This window comes from Astatotilapia calliptera, chromosome 3 (genome assembly GCF_900246225.1).
Source record: "Astatotilapia calliptera chromosome 3, fAstCal1.2, whole genome shotgun sequence".
NCBI classification, from domain to species: domain Eukaryota; kingdom Metazoa; phylum Chordata; class Actinopteri; order Cichliformes; family Cichlidae; genus Astatotilapia; species Astatotilapia calliptera.
This window is the reverse complement of record NC_039304.1, coordinates 26,949,729-26,967,859: the sequence shown is the minus strand read 5'-3', so window position 1 is coordinate 26,967,859 and position 18,131 is coordinate 26,949,729. Positions and strand designations below refer to the sequence as shown.

At 41.7% G+C, this 18,131-nt stretch overlaps 1 protein-coding gene across 3 annotated transcripts in view; it reads right to left on the bottom strand.

Annotated features, from left to right (window-relative positions):
- htr2cl1 (5-hydroxytryptamine (serotonin) receptor 2C, G protein-coupled-like 1) overlaps nt 1-18,131 on the bottom strand; it is a 151,514-nt gene that overhangs the window by 38,080 nt on the left and 95,303 nt on the right. For 2 of the 3 annotated variants that reach the window (XM_026162609.1, XM_026162611.1), the window contains exon 3: nt 6,511-6,686. The gene's annotated coding sequence lies outside the window, so the exon portion shown is untranslated. The remainder of the gene's footprint in view (nt 1-6,510; nt 6,687-18,131) is intronic. The other variant, XM_026162610.1, reaches the window with a different exon arrangement.

The window sequence follows — 18,131 nt, the reverse complement described above, 5'->3', positions numbered from 1 at the left end:
GAATGCTATTGACACCCTTTTCTCAACGAGAAATCTGGGCTCGGGAGAGCCTGAGTGCCCTGGAGGGACTTTCCCTGCCGGATACACGATGGACGGGTGGCAGAACTGGAGGTTCATGTGCCTGGCGGGACTGTCGATCGAGGACGCTGAAGATATCTATCTATTCAGAACCGTGATAACAGGGTTCATGCTGATCGGAGTTGGCTTAGCCCTGGTTTATCGGAGAAATAAGAGAGCGGAACCGGCTGTTCAAACCCCCCCAAGGCTGCCCGCTGGAATCGAAATGGAACGAGGCGCAATCTCTCACAACGAACGTAATATGGTCAACACCTTGGAGACGCTTGCAGCTGCTGTGAAGGCTCAAAACAACACCATTGAGCGTATGGGGGGATACATCAGAGAGAGGCCTGCTCAAAATGAGACCCTTGAGCGACAGTTGGAAGACATCGCGGAACGGATCACTGCAGCGGTGAGGTCTCAGAATCAAAAGAATGATAACATTATAGGCATAGGCACTCACTCATCCCCCCTCCCTTTCCAACGCCTTCGATGCTTGTTTCCTGCGAGGGAACACGGCGGGTCTGTGTGCCGCGCTGGAATGGTAGCGCTGTGCAGGGCGGCTGCTGTGTTCGCTTCGGATTACTCCTCACCAACCACCCACCCCTGTGGCTTGTCATGTCTTCACAATGTTGTGCTGTGGACATTTATGTGCTTTTTTGTGCAGAGGAGTTTTTTTTCTCTCTGATTCTACCAATCTCCGATCTGTATCCCCAAGTAATGTTTGTGCTATATGTGTAAGGTCGGGGGGGGGGGTCCCATTTCACTGCAGGGCAACCTGCATGTGACGGATAAAGCTTTGATTGATTGATATAAGGAAACTTTCTGCATGCAAGTGCAATAAGGACAGCTGCAAAGATCTCCATATCTTTAAGTCTCTAAAAGCGTTGCTGACTGGTCTCTAGGTCTATGTGACTAAAGTCTGAGAAAACCTGCCCCAAAGCGTTGGGTTTGTTGCGTTTCCAAAGAGAAACTTTATCACAAATTTTAATACTGGTGGGACAGTGAGGCATCAATGCCCAAGAACACCTTGTAACACTCATAATGGCAGTATTTGATATCCTGGGGTTATAACACATTAGAAAGGAGCACTCTTTCCTCTCTCTCTTACACACACACTTTTTTATAATGGGACTGAAAAAAGAAGAAAAAAGAAAGAAAAGCACACAGTTCGTGAGTCCATTTTCTTTGTGGTGTATTTGGGGTCATTTTGGAACATACTCTACTTTCACATGCCTTTGAGCAATTTAAATTATTTAACACAGATATTTTCAGAGCTTGGGCACAGGTAGCTTTCACACCAGATACCATATCCACTCTTCCAACATGGCTAGGGCTCAGTATGCTGACATGCGGTAACCACACAGCTCAGGCAATCTAGACTTTTGAGGGTCAAACATGCTCTACCACAGTGCACATCATCTGTCATTTATTCCTGTCATGTAACTGAGTTTATCTCATTTATTCATTTTTGGTAAACTGAATGAGTTTCCAGTGTAACAAAACTCTGACACATAATGTCTCACAAAACCACAAAGTGGAATCATTGCATTTTTGCTACATCAGATGTTTGTGTTGGCTCTCAGTCATCCGGGTCACGGTCGACTGGACCTCTTAGAACTGAAGAAGCCTCTTGGATGGGAAGTGAAACATCTTCAAGAAATTGAAAGAAGTCCAGTCGCTTTCTTGGAGATGCTCCAAACTGTTACTTCAGTATTTTGTTTTGTTTAGAGATGTACTACATGCTACACTTATGTAGCTAACATATTAACTAAATATGTCGAAATGCTAGCTATCAAATGGCAAGGTGTAATTAAGTGTATCTACATTGCATTTCGTTTTTCTGGGGGTTGCTGAAATGTAACAACATCATAATATGACATAATTCAGCTTTTGTGGATATGAATTAAAGGTTGTTGTGTGCTGTTGTGATATTAAAACAATGCAAAGCTTTTATACGGAGCATAAATTAGGTGCCATTTAGCCCATTGGTAGGTGGGTGCTAGGCAACATAATGACTTTGCTCAACTCCTGAATAACTTCCATGGTTTTGTGATCACAGCTAAGCTAATGAAACAACCAAAGTTAGGTTTAGTATTTTGAGTTTAGAAAATGAAAAACGGTTGTTTGAAGCATAACAATGAAGGATGTTATCTGTTTTATGGGGAGGATAGATTTTATATATGATACCAATATTAATGACTGCCTCTCCCATCAGACCAAATCATCATGTAATCTCACCACCATTCAGCTCCTGGTAGGGCTTTAGCCTGGACTATGGGGCCATATTTTATAGATTTGAAGAGCAAGACAGGGAAGACCACATTATAGAGGAGGCTACTACAATTTATTGATTATTTCTCAGGACAACATAAATCCAATGAAACTGCTGAGCTTGTCTTTTCTTGACTAAACCAAATAAACAAAAAAAGGTAAACAGCATCGTAATAACGTGCGCTTTAAAATTCTACCCTTGGAAAATGAAAAAGGCAACACAGAAAAACCAACGCAACTTTAAATCGAGTCGAGGGAAGAACTATATGTGTGATTACGGATTGTGTGTGAGTGCGTTTGTCACCAGCGCGCTGCTTTGTGTGTAACGGACAAGCTGCTTCCTATCGCCTCCTCTATCAGCATAGTTCACAGGAAACTAAACAGCACTGCAGGCAAGCCATTTAACTGGCCTGACAAAGCAGCAATATGTCACAGAGAGAGGGAGAAGACGACGAAGAGAGGGGAGGAGGAAGAGGAGAGGAGGAGGGAAGTTGGACAAAGCAGTGATTGGGGAGATAAAGGAAAAGTGATTGAAAGGAGAGGAAAGAGATAAAAGAGATGAGAAAGCGAGGGAGGAGAGACGCGCACGAAACCATGAGTCACGCCGAATGAAGCCAATTTCTCGACTCCACACGACAGTAACTTGTTATTCTACCAGTGATTATCTTTTTATCTGGAAACTCGAGTGAAAGCACACAGTTCATTAGTTTCAAACCAAAGATGAGATGCGGGCCTCAGCTAGCCAATCACATCACATGTAGATTAGGCTTATATTTGGTGTTGTGACTGCAGAACGCATTCCGGCCCTCATCCTGGAGAGAGTTACGCAGACACGGCTGGGGACTCGCAGAGTCGTGGCACAGACGCCGCCGCGGTCGCTGGCGCTTTCCACCGTGGGGAAAATAAAACTGCCGCTGCACTTCTGTTTGTTTAAGCCATTTCTGCTCTGCGAGATAAAACAGCAGAGGGGGGAAAGCAAAATGGGATGGGGGGATTTTCTTCTTATTAATGTGCCCTACAAAGCAAACACTAACTGCCTTTTTTGTTTGGTTTAAGGCTTAACATTTAAGCGTTTATGTTTCCCTAACAATAGACAGTGTCAGCTATGTATTTACCAGCTATATGCTGGTGAATGCCAACTTCTGTGGCAACATTTTGTACTGAGGCACCAGCAGGTGGTTCGTCTTCCCTCTTTTCTCCGCTCACAGGTCTACTTTTATTTGCTTTGCAGGATAAAAATAAGAGTAGAGAATAGTTCCTGCTGCCTTTAAAGTACATCGGATTATTTTGGTGCTGTTGTGAAGTAATTGTAACCAAAGCTATTGTTCCTCCTACTTCCTGGCTACCTTAATCCTTGGAGGGTTAAGTTGCCAGAAATGAGAAGTACCCTGACCTTCTTTTTAATAACTGGAAGACTCAAAATGGTCTCAAAATATGCTGACACACACAACCTTCCCATATGGAAAAGAAATATAAGAAAAACTTATAAAAGACTTGCATCAAATCTTATATCTGTTTTCACTCTTGTATGCTTTACATACAAGTTTCACACAAGACAGATACAAACTTTATAAGATTTATATATATATCTTTTACTGTAACGGATGCTATCTTGTGTTTTGAATGTGGGAAGAAAACCTCAGGAACAAGCCTCATTTCTCCAGACTAATAAATGTAATAAATGAGAGACAGCACTGAAATAAAATAACTTTTTGCAGAGTTTTTATGGAAAAACTCCAGGATAAACCTGTGTCAATTTTAAAAAATGATCTCAGTTTAGCGTTGTGTGAGCTGTAGCCTTGGCAGCATAAAACTGTAATCCAGAAAAATGGAGTCTAGGATTGGAGGGATGTTTGAATGCACTTTGCAGAAGATTTTAATTAGATTTTTTTTACATGTTCTTTTTCTTTTTAAATTACAGATTTACTTTGCTAAAATTAGAAGTTCAAAAATAGATAAAAAATACCAGATGGCAGATTAAGTGAACCCCTCCCAACATCTGCTGTTTGGATGTTTGTGAGGAACCTTGGAGTCATTTTTAAGCAGTGCTTTTCCATTAACCTGCACGTTATACATTTAACTGAGCCTGCCTGTTTTAATAAGCACAGAAATTATTATAACCTGTAAGTACTTATTACTGTTTTAAAAATTTCCTGAAAAGCTTTTGGATTTTCCAAAACGTGACAGGAAGAACACTGAAAACTGCCACCTTGTTAAATCCAGAACTGAAGTGAAAAATCGTATTCCTCACATTCAATGTCCTGCACGATCAGGCCCCATCATAACTTCAAAATGTCACATAACCCCAACAAAACACTCAGCCTTGTGTGTTCTGTTGGGGTTTGCTTGAGTTTGCTTGAGTTTCTAAAAACTGAATGGGAGGCAAAGCCTTCAGCGTTTTGGACTAGCTGCAGTTGGCCAATTAATGTAGCGGTAATGCCAGAATAGAGGCTATTATAGAAGTCGAGACGAGATGAGATGAAGGCATGGATCGCTTTCTCAAAATCTCTGAAGCCACTACTGTATGACTTGATGCGTCAAGCTAAAGCAGAGATGAGTCACCTCAGTTCTTCAGACTGAAGAATTCGCTTGGGTAAGTGACGAAACATTTCTCCCACTAAAACATTACATCCAGATTAACAGCTTCAACTTTTTGGGACTGCTGTAGAGCATTCGATTTTATCCTTACTGTCCCAGCTTGGGTTTCACCCTTAGTCTATGTAGTGGAATTACGTTGTTGCCCCTCCCTGAGCCTTCCTATCAATAAAAGGGAGTTCTTCCTTCCCACCATTGCCAAGTGTGACTCATAGGAAGCTGATTGTTGATTGTTGTGGTTCAATGTGTCGTGATCTGCAGGGAATGCAGATCATGTGTTGGAAACTGGAGCCAAAAGCAAAAGGTTGATGATAAAGTACAAAATAAAGACGAGGGAAAGGTGACTGAGACACAAGTGGAGACGCAGCAGAACTGCATTAAACCAAGGAAGCAAAACAAACCACAATGCACACGAGGTGAGAGATCACCAAAATAAAACAGGAAGCATGACCGCTGAGACTGAGCTAAACAAACACGAATGCACGATGGACCACATACAGGGGACGCTAGGAAGAACATACAGAGACAAGACTAAGATGAACCCGGGAGGGGACTAACTAAGAGCTAGAAACATGAATAACTAAACAATTAAACACTGAAAATACTAAACTACAGGAGATGTAACAGGAGTTCTCGAATAATACATGAAAAGGAAACTTAACAACCTAAAGATACTTAAACAGAACCTGAAAAATCAAACACCAAAAAACTTTATTTGAAGTTGTAGAGTCCTGACACTGCATATATAAAAGTGAATGAACAGTTAAAGAATTGCTTTTGCACGAGTGTCCCAGGACAACAGGAAGCAGCACTCATCTGCCATGTTGTTTTTAGAATCAGAGGAAACCTGTGAATGGGTTCACAGCTTTCCACAGGTGGTTCTGTGAATGCAGACTCTACACAGGGATTTACTGAAGCTTGAACCCAGGAACATCTTGCTTTAAACGGTACTAATCACTGAGCCACCGTGCGTGAAATTACAGTGCAAACAACTATGCCTTAGTTGCTACTGAGAAAACCTCCCAATGCTTTAGCACAGTTGAGCTTTATCTGGCAGACGTTACTGTTCTTAGAGTGGATCATAAACCATCACAGTTTGAGACCTGCACAACCATTAGATCAGATTCTGTGGTTTTTAATGGCTTTTTGTATTTTGCCTACATTCCTGCTCAAAACAAATTGCCGTTCATTAAACATTTTATGTGCACTTCAAGGGCAGACGAGCACGAACATAGTGAGAATTTAAAACAGAGGAAGTTAAATGAGTTGACTGTGTGTTAGGTCACTGTTGTGCTGTAGGAACACATCTTCTTCATCCACAAATTTAAAGCCAAATCAACAAAACTGGGAGAGTTTTTGCCACAAAAGCACAGAAGCGCTGCATCGCAACTACAACTTTGAAGCGGGTTTATTGAGAAATATTGAGCAGTCTGAGCTGTGCAGGTGGAGGTGTGTTTTTTCAGTGTGGTAAGGGCACAGAGGAAGAAAAAAGAAGAAAGAAATGAAGCTGCAGAAACAATGTGGAGAAAAGAGAGAATGTAAAGACAGAGAGCAAGAGCAGCATCGGTAAATCCGGTCACTTACTTCTACCTCACCTCCCAATCGATGTGCTTGACCTTTTCTGTTCTCTCGGTTATCAGCAGTGGCGAGTCTCTCCGTCGTCGCCTCTCTCTTTGGCTCTCCCTCCTGCTGTACCAAAACCTCTGTCATCTGTCACTCCACGCCTCCGGAGCGAGGGATCAGCAGCATCATCCATCTGCCTGCAGTGAAAGAGGGAGGAAAAGGGCAAAAAAAAGGAAGAGAAAAATGAGCTATTGACTTTTTGATGCTCATTTGTAAAACATTTCAGTTCAAAACAGAGGTAAAAGTGAGTGAAAACACAAAACCACACTAACTCCTACACACACCCACACTCCAGCAGCAACACCACAACTGAATGTACCATTAATCGTCGGTTCTTTCATCCAGCAGAAGCACAGTGGCACTGAATAAAGACTTATATTATTTTTAGGAGCTAGAAACATTAGAAAAGCAGGAAAAGGCACTTAGTTAAATATCTGTTGTGTAGTATGTTATGTGGAATAAATTGCAAACATGGTACAGAGCATCAATTTTAACTGTGTGAAATAAGATAAATCCTATTTAGGGCTCTCTGTTTGCCTGTGTTACTAATGTTGCTGTTCAGTACGTGAGGATATTAAACAAACTCATCTTATGTCGTTAGCCTCATACGACTCACATTGATCAATGACTGGTGGGCCGGACCAGGGGAACTCCCCTTTCTGTCAGTAAAAGAAGTTTGTCTACACATTTAATCCCTGAGATATCTTAGTATAAGAAAAATAAGCGCAGGTTCAATAGTACATTTTAGTTTTTCTACATATTAAAGAAATACTGCTGTAGTAAATGAAGAAACTGCTGATTGCTCATTTGCCAAATGGTCCTGTAATTATAAAACTGAAAATCTCTGTTCTGTTATTTGTTTTTTGTCTGTGTTTGTCTGTTATTTGTTTTTTGTCTGTAAAAAAAAAACAAAAAAAAAAATCAGAAATTTTGATAATCAGAGGTAAAACTAAACCTTCTGCTATCTGAAAATCTTCTTAAAACATATTTAAAAGTTTGGAGTCTTTGCCAGGACAGTTATGGCCCTCAGGCCTTATGTTTGACACCAAAAATGCAATCAACACAATTCAGTTTTATTTACATGGTGCCAAAGCAAAACAGTGTTTATAGGACATTATATTCCTTATACATGTTCAGTGGTATTTTCTGATTCATGTCATTCATCAGCAGGGATGATGAGACAGAGTACCGGGCTGTGGTCGACTCCTTTGTCACGTGGTGTGAGCAGAATCATCTGCAGCTCAACGTGGCAAAGACCAAGGAACTGATCGTGGACTTCAGGAAGACCAGGAAACACTTGACCCCTGTTTCAATCCAGGGGGACAGTGTTGACATTGTGGAGGACTATAAATACCTTGGAGTACACATTGACAATAAACTGGACTGGGCTAAAAACACCACAGCACTTTACAGGAAGGGCCAGAGTCGTCTCTATTTTTTGAGGCGACTGAGGTCCTTCAACATCTGCCAGAAAATGCTGAGGATTTCTATGAGTCTGTTGTGGCCAGTGCGATCCTCTATGCTGTTGCATGCTGGGGGAGCAGGCTGAGGGTCGCAGATGCCAACAGACTTAATAAACTAATCCGTAAGGCCAGCAATGTTGTGGGGATGGAGCTGGACTCCCTCAAGGTGGTGTCGGAGAGGCGGATGCTGTCCAAGATAAAGACAATGTTGGATAACACCTCCCACCCACTCCATGACATGTTGGTCAGTCACAGGAGCTCGTTCAGTGAGAGACTGAGATTACCGAAAAGCACCACTGAACGACACAGGAAATCTTTCCTGCCTGTGGCCATCTCCCTGTACAACGCATCCACTTAACACACTGTTTGCTGCTACAGCTACACATGTTTCTTTTCCAAATATTTATTTATAAGTGACTTATGTATGTATGTATGTATATATATGTATATATTGTACTATTCTTAGTTAGCGTATTGTCTGTCTTGTCTTAATGTTGGTTTAAAATGGAGCACTGTAACAAAAAATAATTTCCCCCAGGGATCAATAAAGTATTCTGATTCTGATTCTGATTCTGATTCGTCACGTATCTTTAAAAAATATGTTTGTTGTTATGAATATTTTCAGGAAAAAATTGTTTAATGTGAAACACACAGGGCCCACAAGTTGAAGTTGAAAAAGTATGTGTTCAAGAACTTTTTATCATAGATTTCTTTTATTTCATTGATTTCTTTTCTTACTACCTTTTCTAGATGGCAAAAAAATAATATTTATGAGTTTTTAGAGTTGGAAGAAGTTTTCTTCTTAGGGTTTCTGAGCTCAGCCAGATAAGTCGAGGCTCTCAGTCAGTCAGGAGGGGTCCTCTGCACAATCAGGTACGACTGGGACACCAAGTGGGTGCCTCCTAGGTTAGGTGTTTCCAGCATTTTGTACTGGGAGGAGGCCCCAAGGTAGACCCAGGGCGCACTGGAGAGGTTTGATGTCTCGACAGGCTCGGGAATGCCCTGGTTCTCCCCCCGGAAGAGATGGACGAGGTGGGTGGTAGGTCCGGATGTCTCTGCTTAAACTGCTGCCCCCATGATCCGAACCCAGATAAGTAACGCAAATTAAATGGATGGATAAAGCTGCAATTTTTAACCAACCACCCACAATATAAAGCACATTGAGGAGACTGTGGTTGTGATTCGGCGCCATATAGATAAACTGAATTAAACTGAACACATTAAGAAGACAATAACTGGTTGATTCTGTGTATCATGCTTCTCTGAGGTTCATCACTAACTGTAAATTTCAGACTCACCACTGTGAGTTATACTCTCAGGTAGGATGGCCTGCTTTGGTAAGTCGGAGGGACTGTCATTTATACAGTTTTATATATAAGGCGATACTTGGGTTGCTGCCTTCTTATCTATGTTCCCTGCTTGTAATGAAACATGCTGGGCGGTATTCTCTTCGTCCGCATCGTTACTTGTTGCTTTCTGTTCCATTTGCCCAAACTGAACTTGGTAAAAGAGCTTTTGTCCATTTAGCACCCTTGGCCTGGAACAAACTGCAGAAGGAATGGAAAATGACTGAACTCATTTCATTAAGTGATTTTAAATCTAAACTACGAATCCTTGAGGCCAAGTCCATAACATGCAACTGTTTCAATTAGATTGATTGTCATTTTAACTGACTTTTTTTATTTTATTTGAATTTTATTGAATTTTATTTTTTATTTTATTTGTATTCTTTCACTTATTGTTGCATGTGTGTTGTTGCTGCCTGTGTTTGAGTAATTTCTGTAACTGTGAGACATCTGCTGCTGCCTATCTTGGCCAGGTCTTCCTTGAAAAAGAGGTTTTTAATCTCAATGGGATCTTCCTGGTTAAATAAAGGTTAATAAATAAATAAATAATAACTCACACTTAGTAGAGTTTTTTCAAAGCTGGATGGGAAAAAGTGACAAAAATCCAACAATTTCTCAAACTAAGTTCAGATATGGTACTTTGTTCTTTCTTGATGAAATTTTGGTTGATCATTTGGTTAAAACTGCCACCTAAGCTTCACTGAAACACACTGAAATAAGTGATGACTGCAAGGTGTTCAAATCACATTACTACCAAGCAGCACCCAGGCCTGTGTACAGGCAGGTCCCACATGTGTAACAGTGACGCTATTTGATGCAGCTCTGACACAAAAATCAAATGTCGTGCTCCATGTGGCATGCGTTGGATGGATATGGATTGTGTTTAAATGTCACACGGGTCATTTCCATCAGCGTGGTCACTAAGCCATGAGGCCACATAATGGACTGGACAGATGGAGCAAAGTTACAACAATAAGACAGCCTGGCTGGAGTCAGTCTGCCAGGTGGGTTAAATAACAGAAAGAGATGCTGAAAGAGTTAGAAGCCAAAGAAACCCACTGTTAAAAGCTAACATTGAAAAGCTACCCTGAAAGGAGATGACTGTGCGTGGTGTTGCAGTTTAAGGAATATAAAGCCAAAACATTATCTTGAAACTGGGGGTTCTGCATTGCTCGATTTCTCTTGACGAAGCACCTGGATTAGTGTGTTTTCTGTCAGTAAAGAAGAGTGGAGAGGATAAGCTAAATATCGTACTTGGCATACAAATTAATGGCACATTCAACACTCCAAACAGAAATCCTGAGACTCTGCAATAATTAAACATTTAAAGAGGATCCAAAAGGCAGTTATCTCACAGCGAGCCAAGCTTATATAAAAGCCTATCCTTCACAGCTCAAAGTGTTACAGAAGGGAGGGACAAGAATGGGGGAAAAAAAGTCATAATTAAGTCTGTAATATAATCCTGAAACACCTAAATCCCACAGAAAATTATTTTTCTTACAGGTCTATTTCCTTTGACTCCATTATACCATATGTACATGTGCTTATAGCCTTGGGAGTCTTATTCTAAAGCAAATACATTCAAATATATGCGGGAACAGGAAACCAACACGCTCGAGGCATAAGACCCGAAGTGGCACGAGTGACATTTGGGATGAATTCACAGAGCGCCTACTAACCACAGCAACAGCTGGTAAAAGTGACACACAGACATCAACAGATGCCATTTTGGCAGAGCTGAACAAAACAGACTGGAAACGTGAAGGATCCAAAGCCAGCTTCATCATGGAGCTCCTCTGATGTTTGGGAAAAGGGAAGCATAGTGACCTCTAAGCAAGAAAAGTACTGACAAAACTGCTCATCCTCTCTATAATGCCTGATTTATGCTTCTATGCCGTAACCTTCATCGCCTTTCAGTCGTTGACTTGAAACATAGCTCTGCTTCTCGGGAGGTGCACCTCAGGTTACTTGGAAGGTTATGGCATAGAGTTAAAAGGGGATTCCAGTTACATCGTAAGTCATGACGTAGATTTCCTGCTGAAGCGTAATTCACCCATAAGGCTGCTTCACCACAGCAGACCAATACAGCTTGCATGGAGAAGCTAATTTTCCACTCTGAGAAAAACCTGTTGGTTCAGTTCACGTCTCATAGAGAGAATGCACAAGTGAGTGGAAGGACGGCGCACTTAGGAGACTCTCCTATAGACGTCTATTTGACTTTAATGCCTTGCTTTCATTCAGTAATTACTATGTACAACATAGTAAAAGTGCAGGATTGTATCTTCACCACTCGTCTTGAGCTGCTCGTAGATTTACCTGGCAGAAATTCAAAGAAGCTTGTGTAACAGTGTTAGGGTAATACCGAGGGTAGTTCGAGAGATAGATCGATAAAACTCAGAAACGACATGAAATTCTCAGGTGGAGGTAGCAACGAAGTGCAATGATGTTGTGAAACCTGGCATGCCCTACTGAATGTATTCACATTATGGTGGTGAAAGTGCAATGATTCATATTTCATGTAGCTGTAATTTCAGATGTTCCCACAGTAAGTTGTGCAGCAGCTGAGTTTAATGAAAAAATCTGGAGAGAGGTCAGAAGAGCGCAGCAGAAGGGAACGAGCAGTAAAGGGAAAGTGCTGAACCCTCTTCAAATCAGATCCTCTCATTGATGGGACTTTGTAGGTGGTAATCACTCCCATTGAGATCACCAGCGGGAGACCTGCTGTACCTACTAGCAGGCGATTAATTGCCCAATTCTAATCAGTGATAAACAGACTATAACCCAGATTACATGGAAGGCCTCCAACATTTGTGTGCATGCAAAACCTCTGAATGACTTTTGGCATAGTTAGGTGCAGTTCAGACAGTTTAACGGTGTTTTCAGTGCATACCTTTTTAGAAGATAATGGTCGAGTTGCTATGTTCTTTGTGCTGATTTTTGCTGCTTTTTCAACATGAAGCAACAGGCAGTGTTATTTATATAGTGCTAAATCCCAACAGGAAATGCCTCAAGGTGTTTTATATTATTAAGTAAAGACCCTACAATAACATTCATAATATAATCTGCTCTGGAGTAACCAATCTCTTACTTTCAGCTTTTCAGAAATTATTTTTTGATCTAACCTTCATCCCCTGTCATGGATCGCTGTGTGGCAAGCAGGAGGAGGACCCAAATGCAAAACTCACAGACACGGGGATGAACTCGAGAAACACAGCTTTAATGCTGGCACGGTAGAACACAGGAAATACAAAACTAAACTGGGGAAAAGTAAACTAACACTCGCAGGTAGACACAGGAAGATCCACACAACATGAGGGAGAACGCGACGCCGAACAGAGGGAGACGCAGACAGAAATACACAGAGGGTTAACGAGGAAAGTGGGAACACACGGGGAACACAGCTGACACAGATAACCATAACGAGACAGGGCGGGGTGAACATAACACTGACGGGAGACGGGCAGAGTCAAACAGGAAGTACAGAGGTTCAGACAGGAGGAGAGAGAGCGCGGGGAAAACACAGACATAACGGGCTGGGGAAACATGGAATAAAACATAAGGAGAGACGAGGGCTCACAGATACACAGAGGGGCACACAGGGGGTAAAAGCCACGAAGGGAAAACACTTAGGGAACAACACAACAGGGCAACTCAGGAAACATGGCCTAAATAGGGAACAAAATACAAACATACAAGAAAACTAAGAATACTGGGCCAACATGGCCCAGGACCATGACATCCCCTCTTACTGGTGTTCTCTTGGCTGCATTCCTTTTCTTGTGCAGTTGTATAAGTAATATACTACTATTATTAGCTCAAAGCTAAGCACGCTGGAAAACATTTGGTTGGTTTACATGCAGAGCCGATGATGACTCCTTCTGATTCTGGAGTAAGACCTGTATTATCTCTCTGGTGGATTGAAAGAGTGCTGTAAATATCTTTTTTTATCCATGAACTCAAACTGAATGCATGATGTGTACTGTAAGGGTACACCCCCGCATGTTTTATTTAATTATAATACTGTATGCTGTTAGAATGTTCTGATTGTTCAAATATGTTACTTGCTTTAGTTGTTTATAATGTGTGCCCAAATCTCTGCGGCAGGAATGAAGCTGGATGCGACCACTATTCTGCGTTCTCCAGCATACTTTGCTGTTCTAACATGCTTCCATGGCTGCAGCTCCCTAGCTGCCAGCCACACATACCCACAATTACAACATGACAGTCTTAACCCGGCGAGGCATGATTGGAGATGCCCTGCAGGTGCGTTCACCTACCCTGCAGTGGCACCGCCGACCATGCCCCGCCACAATCTCCAGTGATACATAATACTGGAAGAGTAATTCCGTTTTTACAACACAAGAGTGACTATCTCCTAAAATGAGGTGTACAAAACAAGTAACGATTAGCGCTGTTAGCGTTAATCTTGTTAAAATGACGTTAACGCCATAACCACATTAACGCGGCAAACCTCCGTTAGCAAGTTAACGCCCCCTGTGAGGGCTGCACGGTTAGCTCGTTAAAGCGTTGCAGCCCCTCACACGGGTCGAGCCACGTTAATTCGCTAACGGAGATTTGCCGTATTAATGCGGTTATGGTGTTACCGTCATTTAAATGAGATTAACGCTGACAGCACTAGTAACAATGTCTTTATATTTGCAGGTAAGGAAATACAAAATAGTAAATAGATTGACCTTGATCCACAGGGTTGAAGAGAAAGTAGGGAAGTTGGCCAAGAGTCTCCATTATGTGTTTAGTCTGTAGCAGTGAAGCTAACTATTAGCAACTAAAGCTAATTCACTAGTCCATTTGGAGACCTTGTGGCACTGTGGTGATTTTATACACAAACCTATCTGTAATCACAGTGAATTAACATTTGGACTCACAGTATCTTTGGTTGATGTTGATTTCATTTATGCTACTGTAAGAAGTACGTGTTGTTTAGCATTAGACATCTAACCTCTCTAGCATTTGAAACCTAGCATGCCGAGCTAGTCTCAAGACAAAAGTATACAAAATGATGTCCTATGTCTTCATACTTACAGATCATATTGTAAAGGCGGACTCATAAAGCCACGCTGGTTAGAAATTTAATTTAATCTAAGTGTGCAACAGTTGGTCAATGCATTCAGATTGTGAAGGGGTGGGAGTCGCATAACTGAAAGCTGTCATTTATGCGACAGAACAGTTCACATCCCATCGGGATCTTCGTTTAACCCCTGGGGATTATAATCTTTGGGTATTCCCATTGCTGAACTATCAGCTCCAAAATAAAGTGTAATATTATGCATTGCTGCATAAGCCTGTTAGTCGGCACAGGATTACTACTGACAACAACAGCTGTTCAGTGAGTTAATAACAGAGGCCGAAGGCTGAAAGAGTCAAAAACAGAAAAATGTATTCTCTGCTGCTAATGACTGAAAGGCCATTAACAAAGAGTTGCGCTGCTAATGTAAAACCACATAATCCTTCCATCTGTGTGTCTGTGTGTCAGAGAGAGAGAAGGGATAGGGGGAGAGGGGATTTCTGAATGGGTGTGGGCATACTGATGCGTCAAAAGCATTGCTGTGCAGTGTGTAAAACCAGGCAGACAGATAACACACTGCAGCTCACTCCGACAAACAACATAGAGCAGAACAGAGCGCTCCTTAAATCGGTCGAGACTTTACGATTATACGCAGCAAACATACTCAGCTGTGTGAAAAAAGCCAGAGAAGAAAAGAAAGCCCAGCATTTGGACACTACAGAGAAAAGAGAAAGCTGCAGAGTGCAAAAATCCAGATTCAAAGCATAGGGAAGACAGATAATAGAAAGAAAAAACCAACGGGACGGTACCAGTGGCTCACTATGACAAAGTGTTAACTACCAACTTATTTTAAAAGAGAAGGAGATGAAGGAGAGGAAGGAGAGGAAGGAGGAAATAAGTGAGGAATGAAACAGAGAGGAAAGAGGAGCTTCCTCACACTTTGGTTCTTTTAATGAACTCATGAAATGCACCTGAAACAGTTTTATGGCATAATCTTTATTACCAAATGGAGTTTTCATTATACTTGCCATAAAACTTGTAAATTCCTCTGCCCTGCACGCTTCTTTTTCTCTTTTTTCGGTCCAACCTTTCGACCCGGCAGCTAAGTTGAGTCCAGAGTGTTTTCCCTTGCAGTGTTTCCAAGGTTGAGACTGACCTTCGACCCTTTTAGTTTTTAGATGAAGACTCCTCGAGGTGCTCGGTAAAAATGGATGTCTGGACAGCAGCACTCGCCTGCTGAAGAACCGCCTGTAATATGATCAAACTCTTGAGGACAGCTAGCACAGTTATACCTGACTTCTTTGCTTGCAGGGCAGCTGATGTGTTCATAACAAACTGAAAATGTCCATATTACCAAATGAGCCAGTCTTTACCCTACACTGTGGGCGGATTTCCATCTGCTGTCCCCATTCAGTTATGAGAACAGCAAGTTGAAGCCTTCGTGTTATTTTTTATTACATTTAAAACACAAATCATAGAGGAGATCAGTTGTCATGGTCCTGAGTCTGAGGACTCAGTGTTTTGTGTTTCCTTGTGCTTTTGTTTATTCGAATATGTATTCTGTTGTGATTTTGCCATTTGTTAGGTTTCTGTTCTTTGCCTGCCTGCTCCCACTTCTCTGTGTTCTCTCTGTCTGTCCATGGTGTTATTGTGTCTACTTATGAGTCCGCCTGTCAAGTTCAGTGTCCTGTCTGGTTCTGTGTCTGTTAGTTTCCTGTTTTATTGTGAAGGTCTCTGTCTGATGTGAGTGTGTTCAGGTTACGTTTCCCCTGTCCCGTCAGCTCTGATTCCTCCCAGCCGTGTTGCCCTCCTGTCTCTCATCCCCTGATTACTGGTGTGTGTATTTAAGTCCTGTGTGTTCTCCTGCCTGTTGCCGGTTCGTCTGCGTTACCCTGTGTTCCACGGTGTCCTGTTCCTTGTCTGCGTCTCTCTGCTTCTCAGCCCTTTGTCGTATGCTCCCAGGTCTGTTATTTTTAGTTCTCCCAGTTTAGGTGTCTTCAGTTATTTGTCATGCCCCACTGCTTGTTTGCCACTACACCTTTGTAAATAAACCTCACTAGCATTTCATCCACTGCCTGCATCTTGGGTCCTTCTTCCAACTCCACACGGCTTGCCTCGGCAGCCATGACATCAGTGAAGAGGTTAACCTACACATGGATTTGACTGTTAAAATACAACCAATGCACACAGTCAATACCCCGTACAGCATCAACAAGCTCTTCCAAGTTTGTGTGCTTTATCCTTCTGCCCAGATGGAGTTGTCTGCACCATCTCATCAACGTCCTTCTGCTTATCACCACACCACACACTCTATCTACTAAACTTAAACAGATTCTGAAGTATGACTTCACTAACTTAACTACACAAGGCATTTTATAGAGGGATTTAATTTAAGTGCTTAATAAATAACATATTTATTTTCTTAATGTGCCCCTAATACAAATAAAAGTGCAACTTGAGGCTCAATATCTGGTCCCAGAACACTTTAGTATCCAGACTGGAGGAGCCGGGATCCAAAACCACTGATTAATGGACATCCCACAAAAGCTCCCAGGCCTCAGCTGCCCCCTGAAAAAGCTCTAAAAGTTATATGCTCATTGTAGAATTTATTTTGTGCTTTTAGGGGGAACAGAAAGACAAATGTGGCACAGATGAAAGAAAATGAAGAAAAGGTAGGAAAAAACTGGAAAAAGGAATCCGGAGTGGGGAGAACGAGCTGATAAGCAGGTTAAAGAACATATCACCATAGTATTTACTTCCCCATATTGGGCAGTGTCAGTACGAACTTGTGCACTGCATTTTATGAGCTCATACTTCAACTGAAGGAGGAGAGAGTGGGGTAAAGAACAGAATACAGAGCGAACGAATCAACGCCCCACTGAAAGAGGTGAATTCATGATCAAAACAGAAGGAGGCAGAAGACTGATTACAACTGAACTTTAGAAATGTCAAGACAGAAAATGCCATATTCATATCCACAAAAAGGTCAATAAATCAATGAAAAGACTTTCTAAATACTAGACACTTTCAATAATCTCTCTTATAAGGATTTAAGATCATGTGATGCGTTATACGTAATCTAGGTGGTGACTGCAACAACATGTAAGAAATCAGGACAGAAAATGCTGTAGCAGAACCTTTAGGCATCCACTTGCTTTGATCCATAGTTTAGCTGCACTTTAATTTTGATTGAATGTGTGATTTACGCATATATGTCTTCTTAAAGGCAAAAAAAGCTCTGCCTGAAGTGAATATAAATGCTGTTTTTACCATTTGGAGGAAATTGGACCTCATGTTGGCTCACTGCTTTTCTAAAGTGAGACGCTATGACTAATAATGGGAATCCAGGTTAAAGCCCAGAGACAGTTTCAAGCCTGCGTTGGTGGCAGCTTTATATTCCCAAAGCATCTTATTAATAATAGAAATATTATATGTCATGTGAACACGAGCCAAATGCTTTATGATAGTAAAAAAACTTCTTGCAGTTGTGTGACAGATAATTTGCCTCCCCAGGAAAACCTGCTAACGCGGGTTAATGATCAAAATGATGGGAGTGTCCTCCTGTAAAAAGGAGGCGGTGAACGATGCTGGCAGCAAAGTATCTGTTTCTTTATAAAGACTTTTTTTGTGTCTTGAGGAACTGCGTTCCGAAGACAGTCACCCACCACTCTGTTAGGTACACATTCAACTGCTCATTAATACAAACATCACGTGACAGCATTTAGGTGTGTAGTCGTGTTCAAGAAG